The following is a 9,232-nucleotide window of genomic DNA, read 5'->3' as shown; positions in this document are numbered from 1 at the left end:
TGCCATACGGGATTTTCATAAACACTTGGTATGCATGTAAAATATGTTAGGGAAAGTATGAAATCCAAACATGCATGCAACCCAAAAATTAATATTAATTGTCAAATCACTCCCTAATATATCCACAAGCAAATATAGAAGAAAACAATCACCCATTTAAATTTCTAACACCAATGAAAAGAATGTAAAAAGAACAGATAAATAGTAAGAAGGAAAGAAAGAACCTTGAGAAGAAGATGAAAAGAGGGAGGTAATGGAGAATGTAAGTGGGAAAGAAGTAAGAGGAGAAGAAGAAGAAGAAAGAAGAATAAAGAAGGAAGAGATTAGGATTAGGGGAGAAAGGATAAGAAATCTGAGCGGCGTGCTGTTGTAATTGTGTGTCGCATGCGACACGTACGCGTACGGCACGCGTACGCGTGGGTCACATAAAGTTCAAGTGATGCGTAAGCATCTGGGACGCGTCCGTATGTTCTTAGTTTGTGCGAATCGCGCGAAGCCAGCCCCTCGCACGCACAACTCTTGAGTTAATGCGCATGAGGGCTAGATAGACAGACGACGCGTGCGCGTCAGCTATGCGCACGCGTGGATGGGGATAAAGTGAAAATTACGCGCACGTGGCAATGACACGTACGCGTGATGAAGATTGTTCTTCTAGCACAATTTCATCCCCCAAGCCATCAGAACTCTCTAGCCAAACACCTATTTACGCCGATTTCCTTGGTCTCGTGTATGCGTCAGGGACGCTTACGCATGGTCTGCTGAAAGCGCAAGCAATGCGCACGCGTAAGGTACGCATACGTGTGGGCTTGCTTGGGTGCAAAGTACACTTCCAGCGCCACTCCTGCCCAACTCTCTGTTACTTCCTTGGTGTCGCGAATTCACGCATGACGCGTACGCGTCAGCAACGCTTGCGAGTCGAACACCCTTTTTTTTCTTTTTTTATTTTTATTTTTTTATGCAGAATGCAGGTGATGATGCAGAATGTAAGCATGTATGCAGTGATAATGAGAAGAGTCACTAAAATAAAAATGAAGAAGAGAGGAACGATCATACCATGGTGGGTTGTCTCCCACCTAGCACTTTGCTTTTACGTCTTTAAGTTGGACGGTCCATAAGCTCAGTCTGTAACTATTGGCAGATCTTCCAAGAGAAAGATCTCTAACTCTTTGCTGTTCTTCATCTTCAGGTGATGTCCATTGACTTTGATGAAATTGGAGCTTGAAGGATGACTCAGGTGAAAGACTCCGAATGGCTCTGCCTTTTCTACTCTGTAGGGCCCTTCCCATCTTAATCTCAACTTGCCTGGCATGAGCCTCAACCTGGAGTTGTAAAGAAGAACCAAATCCCCAGGTCAGAACTCTCGCCGCTTGATGTTCTTGTCATGCACAGCCATCACCTTCTCTTTGTATAGCCTGGAGTTCTCAAAAGCTTCTAGGCGAAGGCATTCCAGTTCTTGTAGTTACAACTTTCTCCCAGCCCCCGCTTTCTTGAATCCCATGTTGCACTCATGCACTACCTAGAAAGCCTTGTGTTCTACCTCCACTAGGAGGTGACACACCTTTTCGTAGACTAGGCGGAAGGGACTCATTCCGATTTGTATCATGGACGCAGTCTGATATGCCAGAGTGCATCTGCAAGCCTGGTGCTCCAATCTTTCCTATGAAGCTGGACGACCTTCTCCAGGATACGCTTGATCTCTCTGTTGGACACCTCGGCTTGTCCATTGGTCTGGGGGTGGTAAACTGTGGCCACCTTGTGAATAATACCATGTTTCTTCAGTAGACCTGTCAATCTCTTGTTATAGAAGTGAGTGCCTTGATCACTGGTGCACAAAATTGTGATCATCAATGGCGCCATCAACATGGTACACTCAATTGCAATCTCAACTCTTTATCACAACTTCGCACAACTAACCAGCAAGTGCACTGGGTCGTCCAAGTAATAAACCTTACGCGAGTAAGGGTCGATCCCACGAAGATTGTTGGTATGAAGTAAGCTATGGTCATCTTGTAAATCTCAGTCAGGCGGATTCAAATGGTTATGGAGGATTAATGATTAAAAGATAAATAAAAGATAAAATAAAGATAGAGATACTTATGTAATTCATTGGTGAGAATTTCAGATAAGTGTATGGAGATGCTTTGTCCCTTCCGTCTCTCTGCTTTCCTACTGTCTTCATCCAATCCTTCTTACTCCTTTCCATGGCAAGCTGTATGTTGGGCATCACCGTTGTCAATGGCTACAGTCCTGTCCTCTCAGTGAAAATGTTCAACGCGCTCTGTCACAGCACGACTATTCATTTGTCGGTTCTCGATCATGTCGGAATAGAATCCAGTGATTCTTTTGCGTCTGTCACTAATGCCCCACAATCGCGAGTTTGAAGCTCGTCACAGTCATTCAATCCCTGAATCCTACTCAGAATACCACAGACAAGGTTTAGACCTTACGGATTCTCAAGAATGGCCTCCAATGGATTCTAGCTTATACCACGAAGATTCTGATTAAGGAATCCAAGAGATATCCACTCAATCTAAGGTAGAACGGAGGTGGTTGTCAGGCACACGTTCATAGGTGAGAATGATGATGAGTGTCACAAATCATCACATTCATCAAGTTGAGGAACAAGTGATATCTTAGAACAAGAATAAGCTAAATTGAATAGAAGAACAATAGTAATTGCATTAATACTCGAGGTACAGCAGAGCTCCACACCTTAATCTATGGTGTGTAGAAACTCTACCGTTGAAAATACATAAGAACAAGGTCTAGGCATGGCCGAATGACCAGCCTCCCAAAGAGGGTTCAATCATAAAAACATGATCAAAAGATGATCCGAAGATTGAAAGATTCCCTCCATACAATAGCAAAAGGTCCTATTTATAGAGAACTAGTAGCCTAGGGTTTAGAGAAATGAGTAAATGACGTAAAAATCCACTTCCGGGCCCACATGGCATGTGCTTGGGCTGAGCATTGAAGCTTCCATGTGTAGAGACTTTTCTTGGAGTTTAAACGCCAGCTTTTGTGCCAGTTTGGGCGTTTAACTCCCACTTTTGTGCCAGTTCCGGCGTTTAACGCCGGGAATTCTAAAGCTGACTTGGAACGCCTGTTTAGGCCATCAAATCTCGGGCAAAGTATGGATTATTATATATTGCTGGAAAGTCCTGGATGTCTACTTTCTAACGCAATTGAGAGCGCGCCAATTGGGCTTCTGTAGCTCTAGAAAATTCACTTCGAGTGCAGGGAGGTCAGAATCCAACAGCATCTGCAGCCCTTTTCAGCCTCTGAATCAGATTTTTGCTCAGATCCCTCAATTTCAGCCAAGAAATACCTGAAATCACAGAAAAACACACAAACTCATAGTAAAGTTCAGAAAATTGAATTTTAAATAAAAACTAATAAAAATATAATAAAAACTAACTAAAACATACTAAAAGCATACTAAAAACAATGCAAAAAAGCGTATAAATTATCCGCTCATCACAATACCAAACTTAAATTGTTGCTTGTCCCCAAGCAACTGAAAATCAATAGGATAAAAAGAAGAGAGTATACAATGAATTCCAAAAACATCTATGAAGATCAGTATTAATTAGATGAGCGGGGCTTTTAGCTTTTTGCCTCTGAACAGTTTTGGCATCTCACTTTATCCTTTGAAGTTCAGAATGATTGGTTTCTATAGGAACTCAGAATCCGGATAATGTTATTGATTCTCCTAGTTAAGTATGATGATTCTTGAACACAGCTACTTTATGAGTCTTGGCTGTGGCCTAAAGCACTCTGTTTTCCAGTATTACCACCAGATACATCCATGCCACAGACACATAATTGGGTGAACCTTTTCAGATTGTGACTCAACTTTGCTAGAGTCCCCAATTAGAGGTGTCCAGGGTTCTTAAGGACACTCTTTTTGCTTTTGATCATGACTTTAACCGCTCAATCTCAAGTTTTCACTTGACACCTTCACGCCACAAGCACATGGTTAGGGACAGCTTGGTTTAGCCGCTTAGGCCAGGATGTTATTCCTATAGGCCCTCCAATCCACTGATGCTCAAAGCCTTAGATCCTTTTTATTATCCTTGCCTTTTAGTTTAAAGGGCTATTGGCTTTTTCTGCTTGCTCTTTTTTTTTTTGAATTCACTGCTTTTTCTTGCTTCAAGAATCATTTTTATGATTTTTCAGATCCTCAGTAACATGTCTCCTTTTTCATCATTCTTTCAAGAGCCAACAATTTTAACATTCATGAACAACAAATTCAAAAGACATATGCACTGTTCAAGCATACATTCAGAAATCAAAAGTATTGCCACCACATCAAAATAATTAATCTGTTATAAAATTCAAAATTCATGCAATTCTTCTCTTTTTCAATTAAGAACATTTTTCATTTAAGAAAGGTGATGGATTCATAGGACATTCATAACTTTAAGGCATAGACACTAAGACACTAATGATCATGAGACACAAACATAAATAAAACATAAAGCATAATTTTTGAAAAACAGAAAAATAAAGAACAAGGAGATTAAAGAACGGGTCCACCTTAGTGATGGCGGCTTGTTCTTCCTCTTGAAGATCTTATGGAGTGCTTGAGCTCCTCAATGTCTCTTCCTTGCCTTTGTTGCTCCTCTCTCATGATTCTTTGATCTTCTCTAATTTCATGGAGGAGGATGGAATGTTCTTGGTGCTCCACCCTTTGTCCCATGTTGGAACTCAATTCTCCTAGGGAGGTGTTGATTTTCTCCCAATAGTTTTGTGGAGGAAAGTGCATCCCTTGAGGCATCTCAGGGATTTCATGATGAGGAATTTCCTCATGTCCATGAGTGGAATCTCTTGTTTGCTCCATCCTCTTCTTAATGATGGGCTTGTCCTCATCAATGAGGATGTCTCCCTCTATGTTAATTACAACTGAATTACAGAGGTGACAAATGAGATGAGGGAAGGCTAACCTTGCCAAGGTAGAGTACTTGTCTGCCACCTTATAAAGTTCTTGGGATATAACCTCATGAACTTCTACTTCCTCTCTAATCATGATGCTATGAATCATGATAGCCCGGTCTATAGTAGCTTCGGACCGGTTGCTAGTGGGAATGATTAAGCGTTGGATAAACTCCAACCATCCCCTAGCCACGGGCTTGAGGTCATGCCTTCTCAGTTGAACCGGCTTCCCTCTTGAATCTCTCTTCCATTGAGCGCCCTCTTCACAAATGTCTATGAGGACTTGGTCTAACCTTTGATCAAAGTTGACCCTTCTAGTGTAGGGGTGTTCATCTCCTTGCATCATGGGCAAGTTAAATGCCAACCTTACATTTTCCAAACTAAAATCTAAGCATTTCCCCCGAACCATTGTAAGCCAATTCTTTGGGTCTGGGTTCACACTTTGATCATGGTTCTTGGTGATCCATGCATTGGCATAGAACTCTTGAACCATTAAGATTCTGACTTGTTGAATAGGGTTGGTAAGAACTTCCCAACCTCTTCTTCGGATCTCATATCGGATCTCCGGATATTCACTCGTTTTGAGTTTAAAAGGGACCTTGGGGATCACCTTCTTCATGGCCACAACTTCATAGAAGTGGTCTTGATGCACCCTTGAGATGAATCTCTCCATCTCCCATGACTCGGAGGTGGAAGCTTTTGCCTTCCCTTTCCTCTTTCTAGAGGTTTCTCCGGCCTTAGGTGCCATAAATGGTTATGGAAAAACAAAAAGCAATGCTTTTACCACACCAAACTTAGAAAGTTTGCTCGTTCTCGAGTAAAAGAGGAAAGAAAAGAGTAGAAGAAGAAAAAATAGAGGAGATGGAAGGGGCTTTTGTGGTTCAGCTGAGGGGGAGAAGTAGTGTTTAGGTTGTGTGAAAATAAAGGAGTGAAAAAAGGTTTATATAGGGGTGGAGAGAGGGGTAGGGTTCGGCCATTATGGGTGGGTTTGGGATGGAAACTGGTTTGAATTCGGATGGTGGGGTTTGTAGGGTTTTATGAAGGAAGGATGTGAGTGGTGAAGAGAATGGTGGGATTTGATAGGTGAGGGTTTTTTTTTTGGGAAGAGGTATTGAGGTGATTGGTGAATGGTGAAGAAGAGAGAGAGTGGTGGGGTCGTTGGGGATCCTGTGGGGTCCACAGATCCTGAGGTGTCAAGGATAGCTCATCCCTGCACCAAGTGGCGTGTAAAACACCCTTTCTGCCAATCCTGGCATTAAACGCCGAGCTGCTGCCCTTTTCTGGCGTTAAACGCCAGTTTCTTGCCCATTCCTGGCATTAAACGCCAGTCTGGTGCCCCTTTCTGGCGTTAAACGCCCAGAATGGTGCCAGACTGGGCGTTAAACGCCCATTTGCTGCCCTTACTGGTGTTTAAACGCCAGCAAGTTTTTCCTCCAGGGTGTGCTGTTTTTCATTCTGTTTTTCATTCTATTTTTGCTTTTTCAATTGTTTTTGTGACTTCACATGATCATCAACCTATAGAAAACAGAAAATAACAATGGAAAATAGATAAATATAACATTGGGTTGCCTCCCAACAAGCGCTTCTTTAATGTCAGTAGCTTGACAGTGGGCTCTCATGGAGCCTCACAGATGTTCAGAGCAATGTTGGAACCTCCCAACCCCAAACTTAGAGTTTGAATGTGGGGGTTCAACACCAAACTTAGAATTTGGTTGTGGCCTCCCAACACCAAACTTAGAGTTTGACTGGGGGCTCTGTTTGACTCTGTTTTGAGAGAAGCTCTTCATGCTTCCTCTCCATGGTTACAGAGGGATATCCTTGAGCCTTAAACACAAAGGATTCTTTATTCATTTGAATGATCAATTCTCCTCTGTCAACATCAATCACAGCCTTTGCTGTGGCTAGGAAGGGTCTGCCAAGGATGATGGATTCATCCATGCACTTCCCAGTCTCTATGACTATGAAATCAGCATGGATGTAATGGTCTTCAATCTTTATCAGAACATCCTCTACAAGTCCATAAGCTTGTTTTCTTGAATTGTCTGCCATCTCTAGTGAGATTCTTGCAGCTTGTACCTCAAAGATCCCTAGCTTCTCCATTACAGAGAGAGGCATGAGGTTTATGCTTGACCCTAGGTCACACAGAGCCTTCTCAAAGGTCATGGTGCCTAATGTACAAGGTATTGAGAACTTCCCAAGGTCCTGTCTCTTTTGAGGTAATCTCTGCCTAGTCAAGTCATCCAGTTCTTTGGTGAGTAAAGGGGGTTCATCCTCCCAAGTCTCATTACCAAATAACTTGTCATTTAGCTTCATGATTGCTCCAAGGTACTTAGCAACTTGCTCTTCAATGACATCTTCGTCCTCTTCAGAGGAAGAATACTCATCAGAGCTCATGAATGGCAGAAGTAAATCCAATGGAATCTCTATGGTCTCAGTGCGAGCCTTAGATTCCCATGGTTCCTCATTAGGGAACTCATTGGAGGCCAGTGGATGTCCATTGAGGTCTTCCTCAGTGGCGATCACTGCCTCTTCCTCCTCTCCAAATTCGGCCATGTTGATGGCCTTACACTCTCCTTTTGGATTCTCTTCTGTATTTCTTGGAAGAGTACTAGGAGGGAGTTCAGTAACTTTCTTACTCAGCTGACCCACTTGTGCCTCCAAGTTTCTAATGGAGGACCTTGTTTCAGTCATGAAACTTTTAGTGGTTTTGATTAGATCAGAGACCATGGTTGCTAAGTCAGAGTGGCTCTGCTTAGAATTCTCTATCTGTTGCTGAGAAGATGATGGAAAAGGCTTGCCATTGCTTAACCTGTTTCTTCCACCATTATTATTGTTGAAACCTTGTTGAGGTCTCTATTGATCCTTCCATGAGAGATTTGGATGATTTCTCCATGAAGGATTATAGGTGTTTCCATAGGGTTCTCCCATGTAATTCACCTCTTCCATTGATGGGTTCTCAGGATCATAAGCTTCTTCTTCAGATGAAGCGTCCTTAGTACTGCCTGGTGCAGCTTGCATTCCAGACAGACTTTGAGAAATCATATTGACTTGCTAAGTCAATATTTTGTTCTGAGCCAACATGGCATTCAGAGTATCAATCTCAAGAACTCATTTCTTCTGATTCGTCCCATTGTTCACAGGATTCCTTTCAGAAGTGTACATGAATTGGTTATTTGCAACCATTTCAATGAGTTCTTGAGCTTCTGCAGGTGTCTTCTTCAGATGAAGAGATCCTCCAGCAGAGCTGTCCAATGACATCTTGGACAGTTTAGACAGACCATCATAGAAGATACCTATGATGCTCCATTCAGAAAGCATGTCAGAAGGACACTTTCTGATCAATTATTTGTATCTTTCCCAAGCTTCATAGAGGGATTCACCTTTCTTCTGTCTGAAGGTTTGGACTTTCACTCTAAGCTTACTCAATTTTTGAGGTGGAAAGAACTTTGCCAAGAAGGCATTGACTAGCTTTTCCCAAGAGTTCAGGCTTTCTTTAGGTTGTGAGTCCAACCATATCCTAGCTCTGTCTCTTACAGCAAAAGGGAATAGCATAAGTCTGTAGACCTCAGGATCAACCCCATTGGTCTTGACAGTGTCACAGATTTGCAAGAATTCAGCTAAAAACTGATGAGGATCTTCCAATGGAAGTCCATGGAACTTGCAATTCTGTTGCATTAGAGAAACTAATTGAGGCTTAAGCTTAAAGTTGTTTGCTCCAATGGCAGGGATAGAGATGCTTCTCCCATAGAAGTCGGGAGTAGGTGCAGTAAAGTCACCAAGCACCTTCCTTGCATTATTGGCATTGTTGTTATTTTTGGCTGCCATGTCTTCTTCTTGTTTGAAGATTTCTGTTAGGTCCTCTACAGAGAGTAGTGCTTTAGCTTCTCTTAGCTTTCGCTTCAAGGTCCTTTCAGGTTCAGGGTCAGCCTCAACAAGAATGCTTTTGTCTTTGCTCCTGCTCATATGAAAGAGAAGAGAACAAGAAAATATGGAATCCTCTATGTCACAGTATAGAGATTCCTTGAGATGTCAGAGGAAAAGAAGAATAGAAGGAGGAGGTAGAACAAGAAGAATTCGAACTTATCGAGATAGAGTTCGAATTGTTGATAGTGGAGGAGTGTTAGTCCTTAAATAGAAGGATGTGAGAAGACGGGAAGAATTTTCGAAAACAAATTAAAAGATTTTGAAGAAATTTTGAAAAATTGAAGAATGATTTTCGAAAATTAAAGTTGGGAAAGAAATAAAGTGATTTTTGTAAAAGATTTTGAAATTAGAAATCAAAAAGATTGAAAATTAT

General features: G+C 41.9%; 1 non-coding gene across 1 annotated transcript; it reads left to right on the top strand.

Annotated features, from left to right (window-relative positions):
• Positions 1–8,247: 8,247 nt before the first annotated feature.
• LOC112793317 (small nucleolar RNA R71) lies at positions 8,248–8,355 on the top strand. Its single transcript, XR_003198015.1, has one exon. It is a non-coding gene; the product is annotated as a small nucleolar RNA R71 (small nucleolar RNA).
• Positions 8,356–9,232: the final 877 nt, after the last annotated feature.

This window comes from Arachis hypogaea, chromosome 3 (genome assembly GCF_003086295.3).
Source record: "Arachis hypogaea cultivar Tifrunner chromosome 3, arahy.Tifrunner.gnm2.J5K5, whole genome shotgun sequence".
Taxonomy (NCBI): Eukaryota; Viridiplantae; Streptophyta; class Magnoliopsida; order Fabales; family Fabaceae; genus Arachis; species Arachis hypogaea.
The sequence above is the reverse complement of the archived record's forward strand: the minus strand, read 5'-3'. Positions and strand labels throughout refer to the sequence as shown.